The following is a 25394-nucleotide window of genomic DNA, read 5'->3' as shown; positions in this document are numbered from 1 at the left end:
GGTTTTGGTTCTCCACTTTCTACCGGGGGCAGCCTGCCTTTTGTTATAGCTGTCGACAGCAGGGGCACGTGGTTAGGGATTGCCCAAAGGCGGGGGAGTGCTGGACGTGTGGGGTCACTGGTCATATGGCCCGGGATTGCCCCACTAAGTTCCCCAATAACAGCGGCGAGGATTTGTCATCGTCCTCTGGGTCTGGTGAGGAAGAGAGTTGCTCCTCCCCCCCACCATCCAAAAGAAATAGGGCCAATGGCCCTGGGACGCCGTCGAGGGGTGGTGCCCTGTCAGGGTCCCTGCCCGGGAGGGGGGTAGAGTGTACGGAGGCTACCCCTCCCCTCCCAAGGAGAGCAGTACCCTCTCCAATAGTGGAAGATGCCTTGTCTGTGGCCCACTTCCTTGAGGAGGGCTCAGACATGGCTATTCCTGAAGAGGAAGAGTCCTCTGAAGATCATGGGCAGGAGAGGCCCTGTTATACAGGGTGTCCGTCAAACCCCAGCGGGTCCCCTACGTATTCTCCCCAAAAGAGTGGGAGTCTCGTCTCAACAGAAGATACGGTGGGGGAGGATACATTAGAAAACATCACATTGTCTCTCTCTCCCGACCCCCCCTTAAGTGTGGGGGATTCTACCCTTGGGGAGATTATTACCCCTATTCCATCTGGGTCCCTGGCTCCCACGGTCAGTGATTCCCAGCTTGCGGCGCTTTCCCTGGACGTCGCTGTCCAGGTTGTCGACAGCTTGGAGGACCTGGTGGGCGGTGGAGAAATTGAATCCTCGGGGTCTTTGGGGCCTGTGGGGGACTGTTCGCAGCCCCTTTTTGACACTCCTGCCTTCCAGTCCAGTCGGTCACAGGCTCTTGAGGCACGTCCTGGCGTGCACAAGATGCCTGTGATTGCAGCTGACCGACCGTGTCGGTCATCTGCGGCTGGACTGCGACGTTACCATAAGGGTGACACTCCCTCACCCCCGTTCTCACCACCTCCGGCTGAGAATAGGAAATCTTACAGGGACCGCTCCCCGTAAAGCCTGGTACTTGCGCTCCACCAACAATTCTCGATGGCAGTCTCAATCATGAGTCTTAACATCTGTGGCCTACGTGAGGATGTTAGGAGAGAGGCCTTTCGGCAATGGTTATCACACCATCACCCGGACATTGTCTGTCTACAAGAGACTCATGCAGTCTCTGTAGACGAAATGTCCAGCTGGTTTCGTTCCACCGGCTATGAATGTGCCTCATCTCCGGGAACAAATCGTTCTCGTGGGGTGGCCATTCTCTACCGCTCTTCTCTCCAAGTCCCTCGGCTTTGGAGTGATGATGTTGGCCGGTGGGTTCAAGCAGAGTTCTCTTGTCAGGATACGGTGTTTAGGGTCGTCTCTCTGTACGCTCCTAACCGTAATCCTGCAAGAGATTCCTTTTTCACCAAGGTACAAGATGCAGTCGACCCGGGTATTCCTGTGATACTCGCGGGCGACTTTAATTCTGTCTTGGACCGTCGTGTTGATCGCAGGGGATCGGCCCCCCTCAGCACGTACTCTGAGAGTTCGGGAGCAATCCTGGACTTGATGAATGCTGCTGACTGTCATGATGCGTGGAGACACCTTCACCCTCGTGACAGTGGTTACACGTGGACGAAACCAGATGGGTCTCTCTCCTCCCGAATCGACCTTATTCTCTTTCCGAAACCGTGGGCCCACGAGATGGGTGGGGCGAACATCGTGCCCTGCCCATACTCTGATCATTCTGCCGTCACTCTGAGCTTCCACGTCCCGGATACCATCGCCTCGGGACCCTCGTTTTGGAAGCTCAACACATCCATCCTGGATGAGCGCGAGTACCAGGACCTCATTGAGGCCTTGTGGGGGCAATGGCAAACTCGTCGCCACGAGTACCCTTCCCTTCAAATGTGGTGGGATCTGGGCAAGATCAAGATCAGGGACGCCACTGTTACCTACTGTAAGGCACGTGCTTGCAAAAGGCGCTCTGAGCGTCAATCCTTTTTGGATGAGCTGGCCTCTCTTCGGTCCCAATTCGATCTGGGTCGGACTTCTGTTCTCTCTCGCATGAAACAGTTGGAGAGTGAACTTCGCGCATTTGACCTGGATGCAGCTCGCGCTGCCCAGGTCCGTGCGCGTGCGCGTTGGGTGGAAGAGGGCGAGTCCTCGTCCTCTTACTTCTTGCGTCTTGAGAAGAGTAGGGGGCGTAGACAGCACATTTCTGCTGTCCGCAAACCTGATGGACAGGTCGTTCGCGACATGTTTGACATCTTGGCGACCTGGAAAGATTTCTATCGAGATCTCTTTACAGCGTCGCCTGTGGACGTCCAGATTCAGGACGACATGTTTTTGAATCTGGAGTCCAAACTCTCGGACGCTGAAGCCGCCTCCTGCGAGGGATCATTAACCCTTGATGAAGCCTACGTGGCTCTCAAGGGTATGGCTAGGGGTAAGACCCCCGGCCTTGATGGTCTCCCAATGGAATTCTACATGGCTTTCTGGCCGCTGGTCGGCCGAGACCTTGTAGATGTTATGAACTGTGGCTTCATGAACCAGCAACTTTCGATGTCGCAACGCAGAGGCATCATCACCCTTGTTCACAAGAAGGATGATCCTTTGAATATGAAGAATTGGCGCCCCATAACGCTCCTTAATGTCGACTATAAGATTGCGACCAGATGTATCGCTGGTCGTCTTCTTAGGGTCATAGGCAGCGTTGTGGCGGAAGATCAAACGTGTGGCATTCCCGGCCGTTTCATTGGGAATAATGTCTCTCTTTTGAGAGACATTATTCACTATGCAACAATTGGAGATATACCCTTGGGTATTCTCTCTCTGGACCAAGAAAAGGCGTTCGACCGAGTCGACTGGTCCTTTATGCACCGTACGCTCTCAGCTATGGGTTTCGGTCCCTCTTTTCTTGGGTGGGTACGGGTTTTTTATTCCGGGGTTTCTAGTGCGGTGATCGCCAATGGCTACATCTCTGACTTCTTTGACCTCTCTCGAGGGGTCCGCCAGGGATGTCCATTGAGCGCTATCCTTTATGTTCTGACAGCGGAGGTGCTTGCCTGTAACATTCGGGCTTGTACCAGGATTAAGGGGGTCCCCTTACCGTCGGATCCTAACCGACAAGCAGTGATTTCACAGTATGCCGATGACACGACGATTGTCTGTGCTTCTGATGATGCTGTGCTCGCCTGCTTTGAGATCTATGGGTTGTACGAAAAGGCGTCGGGTGCACGGATCAATGCTTCTAAGTCCAAGGGCTTGTGGCTTGGTCCATGGCGTCATCGTACGGATCCCCCTGTCCAGCTGCGCTGGTCTTCTGACTTCCTTCCTACTTTGGGTACTTTTCTTGGTCCAGAGAATTTGGAAGAACAGAACTTCCGTCCCAGAATCGAGTCCTTGACTAATGTCCTGGACTCGTGGCGTCAACGACAGCTCTCTTTCCGTGGAAAGAGCCTGGTCGTTAATGCCCTGGCTTTGTCGGGTCTGTGGTACACTGTTTCTGTGCTCCCAGTGCCAGAATGGGTTTGTGTTGAGGTTGTCCGGGCAATCCATTCGTTCTTGTGGTCCAACAAGAAGGAATTGATTGCACGCGCTACGGTCTGTCAACCTACCACGGAGGGAGGAATCGGGTTCCCTTGCTTTAGGTATAGGGTTCTCGCATTCCATGGACAATGGGTCAGAAGATTCTTTGACTCCACGTCCCCGAAGTGGAAAGCCTTCTTTTGTTATTTCATGGGTGAGTTGCCTAGGGATTTCCTTCGGAATCCCTATCGACCACGAAATACCTCGTTGCCGCCCTTTTACCGGGATGTCGTGGAAGCCTGGAACGCCCTCGATGGAGGGATCGTTGCTGGTCGAAACGATATCTTTTTCAACCGGTCAGTCAGCCCGTCCTCTGTGGCGACGCTGACTGTAAAAGGTGCTTATGAATTGCTGGTTAAAAAGAATTGCCGCCCTCCGCACTGCGTCGCGAAGTTCACGCCCGTCTACCCCGATGTGGTGTGGCCTGATGCCTGGCAACAGGTCCACTGCTGCGCGATCGACAGGCAGGTCACCGACTTAGCTTGGAAGATTGCGCATGGGGTTCTCTACACCGCGGCACGTCTTTCCAGCTTTGGTTGGAATCACGTGGATCCAACATGTTTCTGCGGCCATCCTCGTGAGGACATTCCTCACCTTTTCTTCGGTTGTCCCTTTGCCCAGAGTGCGCTCGGTTGGGTGTCCTCTGTGATTCATCGGGGCTTGCCCGATGCTCCTGACCTGACTGAGTGCCGCGTCTTGTATGGGTTCACCCATCAAGAACGTGTCCCACCCATTTACACCTACATGGTGCATGTAGCCAAACACACCATCTGGCTACAACGAAACGACTTCCGTTTCCGTGGCGTGCGCCCCTGTGCTGCAACTGCCATTGCCTCCATGCAAGGCCGACTCCGCTTCATTCTCCCCATTGCGTTCAAACGTTGCAAGTCTGACTCGGGTCGGCGCAAATTTGAACGCAAATGGGGAGCTGGCGGGTCTGTTGGTCGCCTGATCAACCGTTGTTTTATTGTGACTTGTTAACCATTTTTCTTTTTTGAGTTCAAGGATACCCACTGAGCCTGGTGCCCACTGGCGACGCTGCGCGTTGAATGTATTCTTTCTGTTTGAGTAGCGACGCCATGCAGTTTAGAACGCTCGTTGTAGTAGTTCTGACGGTGGCGTCATGACATGCTGATGAGTCCTGCCCAGCATGAGTTGTGTGTGCAATCGGTTTTGTGCACCATGGGATGCCAGTTGCCTCCACTATGAGTCATGCTGGTTGTATTTTGTGTCAATGTGATGTTGTCTTGTTGGTTTGGAGGTGGGGCTCACGACCCTAGCATAGTTGGCGTACCAGTAGTACCCTCCAGTTTAACGCTACAGGAATCCCTTTCTGTAAGCGTGTAAAAAACAAAAAAACTTACCTGACGCGGGAGGTTCACTCTGATCATGAAGGGAGTCCTCTCAGGGTGAGGCCCTCTCATTGCACTTCGATTGGGTTGACCCCTGCGATTACCCCAAATGTGGGTAACTCGAGCGTATAATTTCTGGTAGTGGGGACCTGCGTTCGCGCTAGTCCCCGAACAATTCAATCCTAACAACAACAGCAGTAATAGTAGTAGAAGTTTCCACTGTGTCCTAGTCCGTGCTAGATGCTGAACCCTAACGCTGCTCAAACCCTAGGCCCTGTAACCCTAACTTTTCCCCAACCCTAAACACAATGTCAACCCTAAGTCTGCATTCTAACCCTAACTTGCATTTCAACCCTAAGTCTGCATTTCAACCCTAACTTGCATTTCAACCCTAACTTGCATTTCAACCCCAACCCTAGCTCTATGTCTAACCCTAAGTTCTTCGCACAAACAAACCCTAGAAAGAAGTTAACCCTAACTCTCCACAAACCCTAGCCAAGGGCAAACTAACCCTAACCAATTTACCCCAATTTCACACAAACCCCAACTCCTAGTTCGCCTTTCTATGGCTACACTTGTTTATTTCTAGGCAATAATCAATGGTCCAACTAGTTAGCAACGTTTTGAGGCCCTCTTACAGCATTCCCCCTTTTCTCGATTTCAGCTGTGGGCGACTGCGATCCAAAGAAAACAACCTCTTGCTCGTCAGCGCTCGAGCGTTCACGAGCGAGTCGTAACTAGTTCAACAATACAAGGCGATTCAGTTGTCTTTACTCGTAAAGCAAGACTTTTTTTCATTCCTTTTTGCTGTACTTACTACTGTTGCAATAGACTAGAAACACTACGCCAAGTCGTAACTACTGCAAGCCATTGAAGTGCTAGTTAGCTAGGCGTTAATTCAATTAGCACTCACTTAGAGAAAGCCATTTGAATGTTGTCTCTTTACTTAGAGCGTAACTTACTTGTTGCTTAGTCAGTCAGTCAGTCAGTCAGTCAGTCAGTCAGTCAGTCAGATAGTCAGTTACAGTGATTGATTGAGTTGTTCTGATCAAATAGAAGCACTCTTATTCTAACATTGTCGTTTCCTGGAGAGAGAGAGAGAGAGAGAGAAAAAAAGAAAGTCTACAGCACCAGGTATTCCCAGGCGGTCACCCATCCAAGTACTAACCTGGCCCTACCGGGCTTGACTTCGGTGATCGGACGAGAACCGGTATTTTCCCGGTGGTATGGCCGTAGACGAAAGAAAAAGTTGCACTTTAATGGTTTTATAGCTGTGGGCTAGAAGGGCTATGAGTAGGGTAGGGTAGGGGGTGGTAGGGGGTGGTCAAGCAATGTCGAGCTGTCAGCAAAAGTGTCGATTTGTCAGCAAAATGACAGTGTGGACTTGTCGAATGGTGAGCAGTGTGAGTGATTTTGGCGACTGGAGTCAAGACTTAGTCAAATGTGGTGAAGAGTAGGGTAGGGGGTGAGCGCTGTCGAAAAAAGTGTCTATTACCCATGATGCACTAGTGTAGTAGAGGTTGGTGAGGCAGGCACAGGGATGCCGTTGGTGGTGTTTGGAGTTGAGCGGCTGCCTCCCACACGGGGTGGACAAGGGAGATGGAAGGGTTGGCGAGGGGTGTGGGTGTTGGGGTATCGCTTCTCGGCCTTTTGGCTAAGATCAAGTGTAGTATCTGTTCTTATCAGCTTAATATCTGATACGCTGCTCATTGAGTAGCTCATATATTAAACTGATTTTTGGAACTGGGCTGTGGAAAAGAGGCTTGCCTCGTCCCAGCCACGGGTTGTCTCGGTATTGCACTACTTCCGTGTACGGCCCACTTCCTTCGGGAAGATTTTCATCCAACAAAGAAAAACCCAAAGAAAACAACATGGAGTTTCTAACTTGGCCTTCTTGTTCTCTATCCGTAGTAGCAGCTCCAAGGCCAGCTGATCAGCTTGTCCCACATGGCAGAAGTCATTGATGGACGAGGGGTGAGTGGTGGGGTGGACTATCTAGCATACTTACCTGACGCGGGAGGTTCACTCTGATCATGAAGGGAGTCCTCTCAGGGTGAGGCCCTCTCATTGCACTTCGATTGGGTTGACCCCTGCGATTACCCCAAATGTGGGTAACTCGAGCGTATAATTTCTGGTAGTGGGGACCTGCGTTCGCGCTAGTCCCCGAACAATTCAATCCTAACAACAACAGCAGTAATAGTAGTAGAAGTTTCCACTGTGTCCTAGTCCGTGCTAGATGCTGAACCCTAACGCTGCTCAAACCCTAGGCCCTGTAACCCTAACTTTTCCCCAACCCTAAACACAATGTCAACCCTAAGTCTGCATTCTAACCCTAACTTGCATTTCAACCCTAAGTCTGCATTTCAACCCTAACTTGCATTTCAACCCTAACTTGCATTTCAACCCCAACCCTAGCTCTATGTCTAACCCTAAGTTCTTCGCACAAACAAACCCTAGAAAGAAGTTAACCCTAACTCTCCACAAACCCTAGCCAAGGGCAAACTAACCCTAACCAATTTACCCCAATTTCACACAAACCCCAACTCCTAGTTCGCCTTTCTATGGCTACACTTGTTTATTTCTAGGCAATAATCAATGGTCCAACTAGTTAGCAACGTTTTGAGGCCCTCTTACAGCATTCCCCCTTTTCTCGATTTCAGCTGTGGGCGACTGCGATCCAAAGAAAACAACCTCTTGCTCGTCAGCGCTCGAGCGTTCACGAGCGAGTCGTAACTAGTTCAACAATACAAGGCGATTCAGTTGTCTTTACTCGTAAAGCAAGACTTTTTTTCATTCCTTTTTGCTGTACTTACTACTGTTGCAATAGACTAGAAACACTACGCCAAGTCGTAACTACTGCAAGCCATTGAAGTGCTAGTTAGCTAGGCGTTAATTCAATTAGCACTCACTTAGAGAAAGCCATTTGAATGTTGTCTCTTTACTTAGAGCGTAACTTACTTGTTGCTTAGTCAGTCAGTCAGTCAGTCAGTCAGTCAGTCAGTCAGTCAGATAGTCAGTTACAGTGATTGATTGAGTTGTTCTGATCAAATAGAAGCACTCTTATTCTAACATTGTCGTTTCCTGGAGAGAGAGAGAGAGAGAGAGAAAAAAAGAAAGTCTACAGCACCAGGTATTCCCAGGCGGTCACCCATCCAAGTACTAACCTGGCCCTACCGGGCTTGACTTCGGTGATCGGACGAGAACCGGTATTTTCCCGGTGGTATGGCCGTAGACGAAAGAAAAAGTTGCACTTTAATGGTTTTATAGCTGTGGGCTAGAAGGGCTATGAGTAGGGTAGGGTAGGGGGTGGTAGGGGGTGGTCAAGCAATGTCGAGCTGTCAGCAAAAGTGTCGATTTGTCAGCAAAATGACAGTGTGGACTTGTCGAATGGTGAGCAGTGTGAGTGATTTTGGCGACTGGAGTCAAGACTTAGTCAAATGTGGTGAAGAGTAGGGTAGGGGGTGAGCGCTGTCGAAAAAAGTGTCTATTACCCATGATGCACTAGTGTAGTAGAGGTTGGTGAGGCAGGCACAGGGATGCCGTTGGTGGTGTTTGGAGTTGAGCGGCTGCCTCCCACACGGGGTGGACAAGGGAGATGGAAGGGTTGGCGAGGGGTGTGGGTGTTGGGGTATCGCTTCTCGGCCTTTTGGCTAAGATCAAGTGTAGTATCTGTTCTTATCAGCTTAATATCTGATACGCTGCTCATTGAGTAGCTCATATATTAAACTGATTTTTGGAACTGGGCTGTGGAAAAGAGGCTTGCCTCGTCCCAGCCACGGGTTGTCTCGGTATTGCACTACTTCCGTGTACGGCCCACTTCCTTCGGGAAGATTTTCATCCAACAAAGAAAAACCCAAAGAAAACAACATGGAGTTTCTAACTTGGCCTTCTTGTTCTCTATCCGTAGTAGCAGCTCCAAGGCCAGCTGATCAGCTTGTCCCACATGGCAGAAGTCATTGATGGACGAGGGGTGAGTGGTGGGGTGGACTATCTAGCATACTTACCTGACGCGGGAGGTTCACTTAGGTGAAACTCTGTCTATGTGGGTAATTCTCGGGCTTCCTGTGGTGTTTGCTCGTTTTCTCTTAGTGGTGGTCTGCAAGGTTAGCGCGTGTGGGATCCTTTTGGTAAGATTTTTTGGCTCTTTCTTTTTTCTGTATTTATTTCTCTTTTTTGCTCGCGCTGTGACGGTTTCCTAGTATGGGAGACCGTCGCAGTTATGCCACTGTCACGGCTAGCGCGGGTTCCGTTTCTGGCTCGAGCAACGGTGCTCGCCCGGGAATGGTAACTCGCGCTGGTCTGGCAGCTCTACAGTCGCAATCGATCAGGCGACCAAATACCATAATTGTTACAATTCCTCGTCAATTTGCGAGGAAGAACGGTTCCCTTGTGAAGGACAAGGTTATCAATGCTTTAACGAGCATGGTCTCCTCGGCCTTCATCAAGTGTATCCAGCCGGTCGGGGGTGAAGTACGTGTCACCTTTTCGTGCCCCCGTTACAGGGATGAGGTCCTTTGCCGGGGACTTACCTGTGACGGGGTTCACTTTCCTTTGAGGGAGGCTGATGTGAATCGGACGTTCGTCCAGATCCATCGTCTCCCTTTTGAAATACCTGACAACGACCTTGTTTCCCTCCTGAGCCACTACGGTAAGGTGGTGGAGGTAAAGAGGGTCGTTGACAACAAAGTACTTGGGTGCGAGACTGGTTCTCGCACTGCAAAAATTGAGCTGCGAGAGCCCCTCCCTCGTCTCCTTCGACTCCGGGGGTTTTGGTTCTCCACTTTCTACCGGGGGCAGCCTGCCTTTTGTTATAGCTGTCGACAGCAGGGGCACGTGGTTAGGGATTGCCCAAAGGCGGGGGAGTGCTGGACGTGTGGGGTCACTGGTCATATGGCCCGGGATTGCCCCACTAAGTTCCCCAATAACAGCGGCGAGGATTTGTCATCGTCCTCTGGGTCTGGTGAGGAAGAGAGTTGCTCCTCCCCCCCACCATCCAAAAGAAATAGGGCCAATGGCCCTGGGACGCCGTCGAGGGGTGGTGCCCTGTCAGGGTCCCTGCCCGGGAGGGGGGTAGAGTGTACGGAGGCTACCCCTCCCCTCCCAAGGAGAGCAGTACCCTCTCCAATAGTGGAAGATGCCTTGTCTGTGGCCCACTTCCTTGAGGAGGGCTCAGACATGGCTATTCCTGAAGAGGAAGAGTCCTCTGAAGATCATGGGCAGGAGAGGCCCTGTTATACAGGGTGTCCGTCAAACCCCAGCGGGTCCCCTACGTATTCTCCCCAAAAGAGTGGGAGTCTCGTCTCAACAGAAGATACGGTGGGGGAGGATACATTAGAAAACATCACATTGTCTCTCTCTCCCGACCCCCCCTTAAGTGTGGGGGATTCTACCCTTGGGGAGATTATTACCCCTATTCCATCTGGGTCCCTGGCTCCCACGGTCAGTGATTCCCAGCTTGCGGCGCTTTCCCTGGACGTCGCTGTCCAGGTTGTCGACAGCTTGGAGGACCTGGTGGGCGGTGGAGAAATTGAATCCTCGGGGTCTTTGGGGCCTGTGGGGGACTGTTCGCAGCCCCTTTTTGACACTCCTGCCTTCCAGTCCAGTCGGTCACAGGCTCTTGAGGCACGTCCTGGCGTGCACAAGATGCCTGTGATTGCAGCTGACCGACCGTGTCGGTCATCTGCGGCTGGACTGCGACGTTACCATAAGGGTGACACTCCCTCACCCCCGTTCTCACCACCTCCGGCTGAGAATAGGAAATCTTACAGGGACCGCTCCCCGTAAAGCCTGGTACTTGCGCTCCACCAACAATTCTCGATGGCAGTCTCAATCATGAGTCTTAACATCTGTGGCCTACGTGAGGATGTTAGGAGAGAGGCCTTTCGGCAATGGTTATCACACCATCACCCGGACATTGTCTGTCTACAAGAGACTCATGCAGTCTCTGTAGACGAAATGTCCAGCTGGTTTCGTTCCACCGGCTATGAATGTGCCTCATCTCCGGGAACAAATCGTTCTCGTGGGGTGGCCATTCTCTACCGCTCTTCTCTCCAAGTCCCTCGGCTTTGGAGTGATGATGTTGGCCGGTGGGTTCAAGCAGAGTTCTCTTGTCAGGATACGGTGTTTAGGGTCGTCTCTCTGTACGCTCCTAACCGTAATCCTGCAAGAGATTCCTTTTTCACCAAGGTACAAGATGCAGTCGACCCGGGTATTCCTGTGATACTCGCGGGCGACTTTAATTCTGTCTTGGACCGTCGTGTTGATCGCAGGGGATCGGCCCCCCTCAGCACGTACTCTGAGAGTTCGGGAGCAATCCTGGACTTGATGAATGCTGCTGACTGTCATGATGCGTGGAGACACCTTCACCCTCGTGACAGTGGTTACACGTGGACGAAACCAGATGGGTCTCTCTCCTCCCGAATCGACCTTATTCTCTTTCCGAAACCGTGGGCCCACGAGATGGGTGGGGCGAACATCGTGCCCTGCCCATACTCTGATCATTCTGCCGTCACTCTGAGCTTCCACGTCCCGGATACCATCGCCTCGGGACCCTCGTTTTGGAAGCTCAACACATCCATCCTGGATGAGCGCGAGTACCAGGACCTCATTGAGGCCTTGTGGGGGCAATGGCAAACTCGTCGCCACGAGTACCCTTCCCTTCAAATGTGGTGGGATCTGGGCAAGATCAAGATCAGGGACGCCACTGTTACCTACTGTAAGGCACGTGCTTGCAAAAGGCGCTCTGAGCGTCAATCCTTTTTGGATGAGCTGGCCTCTCTTCGGTCCCAATTCGATCTGGGTCGGACTTCTGTTCTCTCTCGCATGAAACAGTTGGAGAGTGAACTTCGCGCATTTGACCTGGATGCAGCTCGCGCTGCCCAGGTCCGTGCGCGTGCGCGTTGGGTGGAAGAGGGCGAGTCCTCGTCCTCTTACTTCTTGCGTCTTGAGAAGAGTAGGGGGCGTAGACAGCACATTTCTGCTGTCCGCAAACCTGATGGACAGGTCGTTCGCGACATGTTTGACATCTTGGCGACCTGGAAAGATTTCTATCGAGATCTCTTTACAGCGTCGCCTGTGGACGTCCAGATTCAGGACGACATGTTTTTGAATCTGGAGTCCAAACTCTCGGACGCTGAAGCCGCCTCCTGCGAGGGATCATTAACCCTTGATGAAGCCTACGTGGCTCTCAAGGGTATGGCTAGGGGTAAGACCCCCGGCCTTGATGGTCTCCCAATGGAATTCTACATGGCTTTCTGGCCGCTGGTCGGCCGAGACCTTGTAGATGTTATGAACTGTGGCTTCATGAACCAGCAACTTTCGATGTCGCAACGCAGAGGCATCATCACCCTTGTTCACAAGAAGGATGATCCTTTGAATATGAAGAATTGGCGCCCCATAACGCTCCTTAATGTCGACTATAAGATTGCGACCAGATGTATCGCTGGTCGTCTTCTTAGGGTCATAGGCAGCGTTGTGGCGGAAGATCAAACGTGTGGCATTCCCGGCCGTTTCATTGGGAATAATGTCTCTCTTTTGAGAGACATTATTCACTATGCAACAATTGGAGATATACCCTTGGGTATTCTCTCTCTGGACCAAGAAAAGGCGTTCGACCGAGTCGACTGGTCCTTTATGCACCGTACGCTCTCAGCTATGGGTTTCGGTCCCTCTTTTCTTGGGTGGGTACGGGTTTTTTATTCCGGGGTTTCTAGTGCGGTGATCGCCAATGGCTACATCTCTGACTTCTTTGACCTCTCTCGAGGGGTCCGCCAGGGATGTCCATTGAGCGCTATCCTTTATGTTCTGACAGCGGAGGTGCTTGCCTGTAACATTCGGGCTTGTACCAGGATTAAGGGGGTCCCCTTACCGTCGGATCCTAACCGACAAGCAGTGATTTCACAGTATGCCGATGACACGACGATTGTCTGTGCTTCTGATGATGCTGTGCTCGCCTGCTTTGAGATCTATGGGTTGTACGAAAAGGCGTCGGGTGCACGGATCAATGCTTCTAAGTCCAAGGGCTTGTGGCTTGGTCCATGGCGTCATCGTACGGATCCCCCTGTCCAGCTGCGCTGGTCTTCTGACTTCCTTCCTACTTTGGGTACTTTTCTTGGTCCAGAGAATTTGGAAGAACAGAACTTCCGTCCCAGAATCGAGTCCTTGACTAATGTCCTGGACTCGTGGCGTCAACGACAGCTCTCTTTCCGTGGAAAGAGCCTGGTCGTTAATGCCCTGGCTTTGTCGGGTCTGTGGTACACTGTTTCTGTGCTCCCAGTGCCAGAATGGGTTTGCTGTTGAGGTTGTCCGGGCAATCCATTCGTTCTTGTGGTCCAACAAGAAGGAATTGATTGCACGCGCTACGGTCTGTCAACCTACCACGGAGGGAGGAATCGGGTTCCCTTGCTTTAGGTATAGGGTTCTCGCATTCCATGGACAATGGGTCAGAAGATTCTTTGACTCCACGTCCCCGAAGTGGAAAGCCTTCTTTTGTTATTTCATGGGTGAGTTGCCTAGGGATTTCCTTCGGAATCCCTATCGACCACGAAATACCTCGTTGCCGCCCTTTTACCGGGATGTTGTGGAAGCCTGGAACGCCCTCGATGGAGGGATCGTTGCTGGTCGAAACGATATTTTTTTCAACCGGTCAGTCAGCCCGTCCTCTGTGGCGACGCTGACTGTAAAAGGTGCTTATGAATTGCTGGTTAAAAAGAATTGCCGCCCTCCGCACTGCGTCGCGAAGTTCCCGCCCGTCTACCCCGATGTGGTGTGGCCTGATGCCTGGCAACAGGTCCACTGCTGCGCGATCGACAGGCAGGTCACCGACTTAGCTTGGAAGATTGCGCATGGGGTTCTCTACACCGCGGCACGTCTTTCCAGCTTTGGTTGGAATCACGTGGATCCAACATGTTTCTGCGGCCATCCTCGTGAGGACATTCCTCACCTTTTCTTCGGTTGTCCCTTTGCCCAGAGTGCGCTCGGTTGGGTGTCCTCTGTGATTCATCGGGGCTTGCCCGATGCTCCTGACCTGACTGAGTGCCGCGTCTTGTATGGGTTCACCCATCAAGAACGTGTCCCACCCATTTACACCTACATGGTGCATGTAGCCAAACACACCATCTGGCTACAACGAAACGACTTCCGTTTCCGTGGCGTGCGCCCCTGTGCTGCAACTGCCATTGCCTCCATGCAAGGCCGACTCCGCTTCATTCTCCCCATTGCATTCAAACGTTGCAAGTCTGACTCGGGTCGGCGCAAATTTGAACGCAAATGGGGAGCTGGCGGGTCTGTTGGTCGCCTGATCAACCGTTGTTTTATTGTGACTTGTTAACCATTTTTCTTTTTTGAGTTCAAGGATACCCACTGAGCCTGGTGCCCACTGGCGACGCTGCGCGTTGAATGTATTCTTTCTGTTTGAGTAGCGACGCCATGCAGTTTAGAACGCTCGTTGTAGTAGTTCTGACGGTGGCGTCATGACATGCTGATGAGTCCTGCCCAGCATGAGTTGTGTGTGCAATCGGTTTTGTGCACCATGGGATGCCAGTTGTCTCCACTATGAGTCATGCTGGTTGTATTTTGTGTCAATGTGATGTTGTCTTTGGAGGTGGTTTGGAGGTGGGGCTCACGACCCTAGCATAGTTGGCGTACCAGTAGTACCCTCCAGTTAGACGCTACAGGAATCCCTTTCTGTACGTGTGTAAAAAACAAAAAAACTTACCTGACGCGGGAGGTTCACTGTGATCATGAAGGCAGTCCTCTCAGGGTGAGGCCCTCTCATTGCACTTCGATTGGGTTGACCCCTGCGATTACCCCAAATGTGGGTAACTCGAGCGTATAATTTCTGGTAGTGGGGACCTGCGTTCGCGCTAGTCCCCGAACAATTTAATCCTAACAACAACAGCAGTAATAGTAGTAGAAGTTTCCACTGTGTCCTAGTCCGTGCTAGATGCTGAACCCTAACGCTGCTCAAACCCTAGGCCCTGTAACCCTAACTTTTCCCCAACCCTAAACACAATGTCAACCCTAAGTCTGCATTCTAACCCTAACTTGCATTTCAACCCTAAGTCTGCATTTCAACCCTAACTTGCATTTCAACCCTAACTTGCATTTCAACCCCAACCCTAGCTCTATGTCTAACCCTAAGTTCTTCGCACAAACAAACCCTAGAAAGAAGTTAACCCTAACTCTCCACAAACCCTAGCCAAGGGCAAACTAACCCTAACCAATTTACCCCAATTTCACACAAACCCCAACTCCTAGTTCGCCTTTCTATGGCTACACTTGTTTATTTCTAGGCAATAATCAATGGTCCAACTAGTTAGCAACGTTTTGAGGCCATCTTACAGCATTCCCCCTTTTCTCGATTTCAGCTGTGGGCGACTGCGATCCAAAGAAAACAACCTCTTGCTCGTCAGCGTTCGAACGTTCACGAGCGAGTCGTAACTAGTTCAACAATACAAGGCGATTCAGTTGTCTTTACTCGTAAAGCAAGACTTTTTTTCATTCCTTTTTGCTGTACTTACTACTGTTGCAATAGACTAGAAACACTACGCCAAGTCGTAACTACTGCAAGCCATTGAAGTGCTAGTTAGCTAGGCGTTAATTCAATTAGCACTCACTTAGAGAAAGCCATTTGAATGTTGTCTCTTTACTTAGAGCGTAACTTACTTGTTGCTTAGTCAGTCAGTCAGTCAGTCAGTCAGTCAGTCAGTCAGTCAGATAGTCAGTTACAGTGATTGATTGAGTTGTTCTGATCAAATAGAAGCACTCTTATTCTAACATTGTCGTTTCCTGGAGAGAGAGAGAGAGAGAGAGAAAAAAAGAAAGTCTACAGCACCAGGTATTCCCAGGCGGTCACCCATCCAAGTACTAACCTGGCCCTACCGGGCTTGACTTCGGTGATCGGACGAGAACCGGTATTTTCCCGGTGGTATGGCCGTAGCCATACTTTCCTGACAAAATGACATCACCCCTTAACGAACTCCAAACAAGCTCAAGTTTGACATATATGTAGTACTCACCTAGATTAGTGAGTGTACAAAAATCAACGCCGGTCGGGTCACGTGGGGCCAAGATATCCCACGTTTTGTCCCCAAATTTGGGCCATTTTGCCAACTTCAAAACGCTCTAACTCCTCACCCTGAGCAGCTAGAGAGAAACCGATGGTTGCACTGTAATCATCATCTCAAGTACTTTCTTGCCGGTACATATTATGGTCTACGTGTGTTTTCCGGTGGCGTTACCGCTGGACGAAGAATGTCGTGTTCAGGAATAGTGACTTTAACAGGACCTAATTTTCTACTGCATATCTGAAATTGACCAAGTCTTGTATCTTTGTTGTTTCTAAAGGTCCTGACTTGAAACTTTCACAGCTTATGTTGGAATGTTAGTAAAGGCTGCAGACCAAGTTTGGTGGTGTACACTGCGCATGCGTGGATTTTAGAGCTATTAGTACCTTTTCACAAAAATGTCATTTTTTGCTGACATCGACTTTTTGCGCTGGCGTTGCTGGTTTTCAGACTTTCCTTACCATACTTTTCTCAAACTATGTGCTGGGCCATAGCTTTAAGTGATGGAAGTTTGGTTGGTGTTCAGTTTATTTTTCATACTTTTTTGGCGGACCCTATTCTTACTGTCAGCAAAAAATGACATGATTTAAATCTTAACCGTGGCCGTTCTATTCGTTTTTATTTAATGTAAATAGCATCAAAATAAAGTATGTTATCTCGAAAATCTTGTTTTGTGGTAATTTGTGTTCAATATGTTGAGGATTGAGTCACGTGACTCGTTTTAGGGACCCTTGTGGAACACGACCAGCTTTTCACATTATCCCGCTTTTCGATATCAAGTTCTTAAGATACCATGACGGTCTCTTGCTTGCTTGACCCACTTGACAAGCTCATTGCTTTAGCGGAGTTTGGAGTTTGGATAGGCAAAGGCGCATGCGCAGGAAATTTTCAATTCAATGAGCAATCTTGGCGTCCTAAAAATTCAAATCGAACAAGGCAGTGCCAAGTCTATGCTTATTGGGCAGAGAGTTATAGTTGGTCCAACATATCTAAAACCCAACTTTTCAAATTTTCAATAAGGAGGTGTTATAGGTGATCCAATAAGCGGTCAGCGGTAACACCCAGTCCAAACTAGGGTTTGAGATAACATCGCTGTTCCTCGGATGAGAGAGGTTTGATTTCTAATGTGCTACTGCGCTGTGTCACCTTAATACAGAAAAGCAGCATTTATGTAGTTTGGTGCTTATACGCATGCGCTGGATTTTTTAAACTTTGCCAGAGCCTGCGATTTTTAAACCCCCCTTTATTGGCGTCTTAACGTAAAAATGGTCCTAAGTGTTCTAATAGTTGTCAGAAATACGATTTTTACTCGTTTTAGTGGTTTAAGGTCTGCCAAGTCGCCATAAGGGGATCTGAAAGAATCGGTCAGCGGTATTACCCAGATTAAACTAGGGATTGAAATAACAACGGTGATACTCACGTGAGAAAATTTTGGTTTCTAATGTACTGCTGCGTTATCTCGGCGCAATACGGAAAAGTACAAGTGGAGGGGGTTTGGTGCTTATACGCATGCCTGGGCACTTTTAAATGTTGCCAGAGCCCGCGATTTTAAATCCCCCTCTTTATTGACGTCTTGATAAAAAATTTCTCAAAAATGTCTTAATTGCATTCAGGAACAAGATTATAACACGCTTTTGTGGCTTTATTTTTGGCATGTGGTCGTAAAGGGGGGCTAAAATATATGGTCAGCGGTTATTTTCATGAATTATTCATTCTGTTCTATCTCTATAATCACTTATTGAATTCATGCGATATTTACAAGATATATTGTTATCTTTATTATAAATAGAAAACTATCTTTTTTATAATAGTTTGCTGCTTTTATACATGAGGAGCGACCTCTGTATATTAATGAGCCTGCAATAGGCTTTTCTCAAAAGCCCCTTTATCGCTCTCAGTGGAACTTCGTTTTAAAATATCTTATTCTTCATCGAATTCTAAGAGTTTTCGCCAAATACGGTCTTCGTATGTCAACATTTGCAGAACATATGAAGCTTCAGAAAGGAGTTAACCCTAACCCCAAAATCGCTAGAACTGCTCCTTGAGAAACAAAATCTAGTGCTGCAATCCATCTGGGTGTGCAATGATGATATAAGGCCAAAACATATATTTTAATCGTTCGTGTCTGGATTTTTATCAGAATTATCTGCCAAAATGACGTCTTTTTAAAAATATATATTTCCTACGCATGCGCACAATATGAGTTGCGCATGTAATCTCTCAATGATGAAGGACTGCGGTTCATGATTACGTCATAACATTGATAGTATGTCATAGGTAAATACCACTTTTTGCACTCATCTGCATGGTAAAATTGCCAAAAGTCGTCTATATTCGTTAATAATTGTCACCGTCCCTCCCCTCCCTTCCTCTCTTCGCTGGTACTTACAGACCGTTGAGGACGTTAGTTTTTAGCTCGTCAAAGACTATAACGACACTGCGCTGTTTCTACTTTTCTCCACATTTCCAAAATCAGAATTTGTTTATAAGGTAAGTAGTTACCTGAAAATAATCCTTTTGCAAATAATGGAATTATTCTTAACTAGAAAATTGACATTTCAGTTTGAATTTTTGAATCTGACGACAGTGCTGACGCCATGTTTAAAAAATGGTTTAAGGGGGGTGGGGTAAGTTGAGGTAAGGTTTGCATAGTTTTACAACTCGTTCTGGGAAATCCAGCCTATTTTGCTAAAGAAAACATGACAAAATTATTTAAACATCAAAGTTTATGATAAAGGATTTGTGGAGAAGGGAAATCCGGAGTAGGGAGTTCAGGGAAATAGTTTTTTTTTCCAAATTTATTTCTTTAAACTCAATTGAATTTTTTTTTTTTTTTTTTATTTTTTTTTTAATTCTTAATATAAAATATGTTGGCAAGCAGGTAATCGTGTTGCATAAATCCCATGTTTTTTGCACTGCCTGATTATGCTACAAACCAAACAAGTGTAAAAAGATTCAAATAACAAAGGAACTGTAATAAATCTCTTGGACTTTGTAGATACAAAGATGCCTATTGTTTCCGAAAGTTCCCTTAAGTTCAACCTTGAATCCCTGAGAGCTGCATACCATCAGGTGTATCCAAGCAACCTTATGATGGCAGGCGTGGTAAGCATAACAGTTTGTAAAATGTCACAATAAGTTCATGCGACCTAACAGTTGTTGTTTATTTCTAGATTTTGGAGCAGTTCAAACTTAATAAGAGATTATTGGCCAAGGTTTTTGGAATGCGGAACATAGGTACCATTGACCTTCCCCTGGATGTTCCTATCCATGACGACATCCCAATACTGGATAGTAAGTACAATCTGTCACGTTCCTTAATGATAGTTCCTTGCCTCTTCTTCTTACTTTGTTATTTTGAATTTTTCATTTAAGATTCCCATTATGAATTTGGTTCGCTGAAGAAGCCCAGGCGCAACGTCGCAGACGCTTCTATTCAAACTGGTGAGTGAGTAAAAGCTGCTTCACCCTGTCAAAACCTAAAAATATTCTAACAAAAGCCCTTTATGCTAGATGAATCCTCCAATTTCAAGAAAATTCCGTTGTTTTCATGCATTGGTGTTCAGTGCGACGAGGCAGAGCGAATATTGGACGGAGTAGACGGCGAGCCAGAGTTTGACAAATCAGGTCACCTAAAAAAAGAGGCAAATAAAGAAACTCAGACGGTATGCAAGATACAGATCGTGGAGGCCGGTAAGAGTTTTTTCGGTTCAAACAATGAATGTTCTATGAAAGAATTTACTAAAACTGTCCATTTTATAGAGATTGATTTAGAAAAACCCACTTTTGGCGATGCGGTTGATACTCCACAACGATTGGTTAGAAACAGAAGTAAGTGTGTACTGTTCGACTGGTTATTTTCCCAGTTATATACATTTGCTCTAACTGGTTGTTTGTTTGTTTTCTTTCTTTCTATTTTCGTGTCAAGACATACCATTAGAACCCGAGATCTGTGTTGTCCATCAGCAACTGCAAGGTAAGAGTTTTTTCTGGTCATACAATGAATGTTCTATGAAATGATTTACCAAAACTGTTCACTTTATAGAGATTGATTTAGAAAAAACCACTTTTGGCAATTCGGCTGGTACTCCACAGCGAGTGGTTTCAAACAGAAGTAAGTGTATAATGATCGACTGGTTATTTTACCAGTTATATGCGTTTCATCTCACTTTTTGTTGGTTTGCTTTCTTTTTTCTTTTTTTCGTGTTAAGACACACCATTAGAACCGGAGATTTGTGTTGTTCATCAGCCACCACAATGCATTAATCAGACCATAGGAAATGAAGAGAAATCTCCAGATTGTGATGGTATGTATGTCTATAATAAGTTTTTAACAATTAGCTATTTTATGGTGTAGCCTGAGATTTACTTCCGTAAAAACTGCATTCTAATGATTCTCAAACTTCAAGACTTAGAGATACTGGCAGTAAAAGGTGGGGAAGCAAAGAAATTTTACGCAATCCCTGACAGCGACGACGACCTGGACGCAGAGCAAGACGTGAAGGGCAAACTCAAAAAGCAAATTTGTCACATCTGCGATAAACTGCAAACTCGGCTGCCAAGACATTTAAAAACTATACACGGATGGTCGGACAAAAAGTACAAACTCTGGCAATATGGTCCAAAGACAGAGGAAAGGATCAAGAATCCGCTCAGAAAATGCCCGATCTCGGGGTGTCCCTATACAAGTGTGCGCTTCGACCGCCACCTACCATCAGCACATAAAATAAAACGCGGAACTGAGGAGTGAGTAAAAACCTTTACAGTACGTTGTTTAGGTGAAAAAATACTTCAAGTTTGTTTGTTTTTCTTTATTTTTCCCTTCAGATATCAACGTTTAACTAGAAAACTTCGTTCAACGAAAATGGTGAAAAAATATCGTGAATCAGGTAAATCCCAATATAACGATAAGGAATGATCATGAAAGCACAGTGATCGCATAACTCTTTCAAATATTTTTCAGAAAAGAAATGGTCGGAAGCGAATATATTGGAACCAAATGCTGTAAAATCCGTTTCTACTACAGCGACCTCAAGTAAGTTGATTGCTCTTCACAAAAGACTGTTGTCAGTGCATAGGCCAAAAATTTGATCTTTCCTTCTAGAAATTATGCCAGCACCCCAAAAATATTTCATGAAAAAAGCAGAGGTAATGGTAGGGGAAGAGGAGGAGAAGGTAGTGGAAGTTAAGGTGGTGGAGGAAAAGGTGGAGGAAGAGGCGGAAGAAGAAGACGAAGAAGACCAGGCACAACTCCTTGCAAAGATGGAAGAAGAAGAAGAAGATGAAGACAGAGTCCTTGAATCCCTTGGAATCACCTCGCTCGGTGATTTTGGCCAATCGATAGAGGGATTCAAGGACTGGCTATTAAAACCACATGGAGGGATGAAGGTAGATTTATGAAGTAGAGCTTGTTGGTGGTTTTGGTTTGGAGCTAATGGTTCTAACTTGTTTTTCATAGACCGAGCGGCAGGCTCTGATCGTGTCGCGGCAAGTTATCCGTGTGGCAATGGCAGTAGTTGGGGGGTGCCAGCCGAACAGTCTCATAGAGCCTTGGACTGATGTGGACAGGGTTTGGGACGTCTTTTTCCAAACTTCGCTTGATCAATACAAACGACATCTCGAAATGAAAGGTAAGGTTATTTGTAATATTTTGGCTCTTCCAATCACTTTTCTGAAAGATTGATTTTCTATTTTTGACAGATGGTCCTAGGGGTCTCAAACCTAGTACCCTTCAGTGCTATTGCATGGCACTGGAGGAGTACACTAACTTTGTCCTAAGCAAAGAATGTCTAAAGAAAAAGATGACTAAGGAGGAGAGGGAACAGCTAGCCGGTAAGGAAAATTATCAATGCTCACAATGTGTATACGAATTGTTAGACTTATATCATCTGACCTAGACTCTTCATCTTGTTAGCTTTAGGGAAATGTCAAAAGAAGTGGAGAACTTCGTTGAAGAAGGACAGAAGAGTCCAGGTTTGCCAACTTTTGTAGTGTATTTTCAGAAATTGATTCTTAAAGCAATAGGAAGCCGGTTGATATGCGTTTTGTTGTTCGTTTCTTAAGAGGAATAAACAGCACGTCAAGGATAAGGAAAACCTGCTAACCTTAGAAGACGTGCAAAAAGTCCTAGAGTCTGAGGTATGTTGACTTGGAACACTAAAGAAATCACGGTCAGATATCACTGATAAAAGTATTTCTAACTTAACAGCATGCTGAAAAATGTGCGGCCAGACTAAAGTATATCTTTGGAATTGTGGCGGCCAACGAGGAGGATAAGGTTAGCATTACAACGTAATAGGATATCAAAATCATATGGCTAAAACTTGACGGTTTAATTGCATCAATGTTGCAGATCTTAGTGGATGCAGAAGAGGCGCAGCGCCTGCAACGCTTTCTGTTGGCAAAGCTTGTGGTACTAAATGCTGCTCGGGCATCCCTAGTCACCAACTTCACAACAGATGCGGCAGACGCAATGGAAAAAGATGATGACGGGATATATACAGCATATATAACAGACCACAAGACGGCTGCGACCAGAGGAACCGCATTCCTCCAAATGCGGAGGCAAGAATACCGCTATCTAAAGTTGCCCTTTTTCGCCTTTGAAATATTGATAACACCAACTACCCTTGTTTTAAAGACGTGCTCTGCTGAAAGATAGTTGCGCTACCTCAGCATTTTTCATCAGTACGGCCGGGACTCCCCTGAAGAGCGGCATGGTCTCCACCGCAATACAAGCCTTCGTGCGGGAGGCAAATGTATTGGGCAGAGACAAGTCTTGCCCCACAGATTTCCGCAAAATGTGGGTTACGGAGGTGTATCAAGACGGTACTGAGGAAGAGAGGCGACATCTCTCTGCAAAGATGGCTCACAGCCAAAGGTATTGAAAATTTCTACAACGACAAAAGTTCAAAACATTTGTTCACTAAATAGTAACGTATTTACTCAAACTTTTCTTTTTAAAAGAGCTGCCCAAATCTGGTACGACCTCCAAGAAAAGCAAGTGGAGGCCACTGAGGGATTTAAAGTAATGGAAAAGCGGCTGAAAGAGGTTGGCAAGGAAAAGAACAAAGAATCTCCCACCAAACCTAGCCCCGTAAAGAAAGCCGTTAAAAGGTTAGTCATACCAGCAAACAAACGTCTTTCTTCTGTCTTCGTTATTGTCAATGCCGATTTACTTCTTTTTTTAGGAAGCGCGTATGTTGGGAGAAAAACGACGATAGCACGGATTGTGCAAGCATTCCAAAACGTATACAACTGTGCCGTGCTTCCATCAAAGATCCATGTACTGGCAAAGTTTAAAGAAACCCTGCCAGACATCTATGGCCGGGACGACTCAAAGCAGTACAGAGAGCGGTGCTATGATAAAGTCCGCTCTCTGTGGAAGCGTCATCTCACAAAAAATGAAAAATAAATATGAAAACTTAATTTTTCTTCATCAATTTTGTAATAGTCTTTGCTGTAAAAGGAATCAAAGAGAAAAAAATCGACACATTGCTCTTTTTTATTCCAACTTCAAAAACACTTAAAAAATGACAACAACAAAAATAAACGGTTGTAACATAACCCTAACCAATTTACCCCAATTTCGAACAAACCCCAACTCTTAGTTCGACTTTCAATAGCTAGGCATCTTTATTTTTTGGCAACAATTAATTATTTAAAAAGATAGAAATGTTTTGAGAAGGTTTTACCGCTTTCCCCCTTTTATCAATCTTGGCTGTGGGCCACTACAATTTGTAGCAATCATCCTCCAGAGCGTGTGAGCATGCCGTGACTAGCCCTAACTCGTACTCTTGTTCGCTTAGATCGGATCTTACTTGCTGATTAGTTAGTCAGTGAGTCAGTACAAAGCGCGGTGCTATAAGATAAAGCTAAGTCTGTTCTCTATCGAAGAGCTATTGTAGTAAAACCCCCAAAAATAAGTTAAAACACTTTTCATGGGTTTTCACAAATTTGCCCAATTTCCTTATCAGTTCTCAGATAGCTAAAAAAACTAAAATATCAATAACATTTGCAAAAACACGTCTTCCCATCAAAAAATAATACGAAAAAAAAATTTTTTTTTCAAAGTGAAATTATACCAAAACCAAAGGTTTAACGGCCGTAAACACTCAAAAATAGGTAAAACGTACTTGAAAAGACATCCCACAGGCTTTTTCGGACGTCAGACTTCAAACCGAAAAAATCAAAAAAATTAAAATTTTTTTTCAAAAAAAAACTTCAAAATTTGTTGAAAAATACCTAAATTTGTTTAAAAATGCCGAAACACACGAAAAAAATAAGTTCCCGAAGAGAAAAAAGCAAAATAAAACAATGTCAAAATGTCAGCAAAACAATGTCAAAATGTCAGGAAAAAAATGTCAATCGGTCAGCAAAAATGTCAAAATGTCAGCAAAAATGTCAAAATGTCAGGAAAATGTCAAAATGTCAGGAAAATAATGTCAAAATGTCAGGAAAGTATGGCCGTAGACGAAAGAAAAAGTTGCACTTTAATGGTTTTATAGCTGTGGGCTAGAAGGGCTATGAGTAGGGTAGGGGGTGGTAGGGGGTGGTCAAGCAATGTCGAACTGTCAGCAAAAGTGTCGATTTGTCAGCAAAATGACAGTGTGGACTTGTCGAATTGTCAGCAGTGTGAGTGATTTTGGCGACTGGAGTCAAGACTTAGTCAAATGTGGTCAAGAGTAGGGTAGGGGGTGAGCGCTGTCGAAAAAAGTGTCTATTACCGGGTTGAAGCATGTATACGTGATATTGATTGCTGGATGCTGTCTAACAACTTGAAGCTCAACAACGACAAGACAGAGTTTCATCTACTGCATGCGCAGCATCGTCCATCGCCACCACTGGACACTATTTCTGCTGCTAACGAACTCATTAAAGTTTCTGAACATGCAAGGAACATTGGTGTAGTTTTCGATAGGACTCTAAGTTTAGCTAAACAAGTTACTGCAGTTTGCCAGTCTGCTTTTTACCATATTAGGAACATAGCACGCGTTAGAAGGTATTTAAGCTATGACACCACAAAAATCCTAGTTCATGCATTTGTGACTTCGAAGATAGATCATTGTAATTCTTTATTGTTTGGCTTACCCAAACACCTTGTGCAACGCTTACAATATGCTCTTAATGCTGCCGCTAGGCTTATTAGTCTTTCACGCAAATCAAACAGTATTGATGGAGCTGCATTGGCTCCCAGTTGAACAGCGTATTAAGTATAAGATCCTTCTTTTTGTCTTTAAGGCAGTGAATGGTATTGCGCCAACTTATCTTAGTGATTTAGTGTGTCCTTACGTTCCATCTCGCACATTGCGTTCATCTGCCAAGGGATTGCTCAGGGTACCCAAGTTTAAGCTTAAGACCTATGGCGCTAGGGCATTCTCCATTTGTGGGCCTGT

General features: G+C 46.8%; 2 long non-coding RNA genes and 8 other non-coding genes across 10 annotated transcripts; 7 read left to right on the top strand and 3 right to left on the bottom strand.

The window, feature by feature from the left end:
- The first annotated feature begins 4937 nt into the window (after positions 1-4937).
- On the top strand, positions 4938-5103 carry LOC148907603 (U1 spliceosomal RNA). Its single transcript, XR_016120985.1, has one exon. It is a non-coding gene; the product is annotated as a U1 spliceosomal RNA (small nuclear RNA).
- A 949-nt stretch (positions 5104-6052) lies between these two features.
- Positions 6053-6171, bottom strand: LOC148907602 (5S ribosomal RNA). Its single transcript, XR_016121003.1, has one exon. It is a non-coding gene; the product is annotated as a 5S ribosomal RNA (ribosomal RNA).
- A 103-nt stretch (positions 6172-6274) lies between these two features.
- LOC148907599 (uncharacterized) lies at positions 6275-8002 on the top strand. The gene is made up of 2 exons (XR_016120880.1): positions 6275-6907; positions 7594-8002. It is a non-coding gene; the product is annotated as an uncharacterized LOC148907599 (long non-coding RNA).
- On the top strand, positions 6568-6759 carry LOC148907601 (U2 spliceosomal RNA). Its single transcript, XR_016120904.1, has one exon. It is a non-coding gene; the product is annotated as a U2 spliceosomal RNA (small nuclear RNA).
- Positions 6934-7099, top strand: LOC148907600 (U1 spliceosomal RNA). The gene has a single exon (XR_016120889.1). It is a non-coding gene; the product is annotated as a U1 spliceosomal RNA (small nuclear RNA).
- Positions 8003-8048: 46 nt separating the features above from the next.
- Positions 8049-8167, bottom strand: LOC148907598 (5S ribosomal RNA). Its single transcript, XR_016121002.1, has one exon. It is a non-coding gene; the product is annotated as a 5S ribosomal RNA (ribosomal RNA).
- A 396-nt stretch (positions 8168-8563) lies between these two features.
- On the top strand, positions 8564-8755 carry LOC148907597 (U2 spliceosomal RNA). Its single transcript, XR_016120903.1, has one exon. It is a non-coding gene; the product is annotated as a U2 spliceosomal RNA (small nuclear RNA).
- Positions 8756-14640: 5885 nt separating this feature from the next.
- LOC116291066 (U1 spliceosomal RNA) lies at positions 14641-14806 on the top strand. Its single transcript, XR_004196545.1, has one exon. It is a non-coding gene; the product is annotated as a U1 spliceosomal RNA (small nuclear RNA).
- A 949-nt stretch (positions 14807-15755) lies between these two features.
- Positions 15756-15874, bottom strand: LOC116292939 (5S ribosomal RNA). Its single transcript, XR_004196745.1, has one exon. It is a non-coding gene; the product is annotated as a 5S ribosomal RNA (ribosomal RNA).
- Positions 15875-22967: 7093 nt separating this feature from the next.
- On the top strand, positions 22968-23336 carry LOC148907596 (uncharacterized). The gene is made up of 2 exons (XR_016120878.1): positions 22968-23115; positions 23190-23336. It is a non-coding gene; the product is annotated as an uncharacterized LOC148907596 (long non-coding RNA).
- Positions 23337-25394: the final 2058 nt, after the last annotated feature.

The sequence above is a fragment of the Actinia tenebrosa genome, unplaced genomic scaffold, assembly GCF_029948245.1.
Source record: "Actinia tenebrosa isolate PJP-AT-01 unplaced genomic scaffold, QUT_ActTen_1.0 PGA_scaffold3__52_contigs__length_22856419, whole genome shotgun sequence".
Lineage (NCBI taxonomy): Eukaryota > Metazoa > Cnidaria > Anthozoa > Actiniaria > Actiniidae > Actinia > Actinia tenebrosa.
The sequence above is the reverse complement of the archived record's forward strand: the minus strand, read 5'-3'. Positions and strand labels throughout refer to the sequence as shown.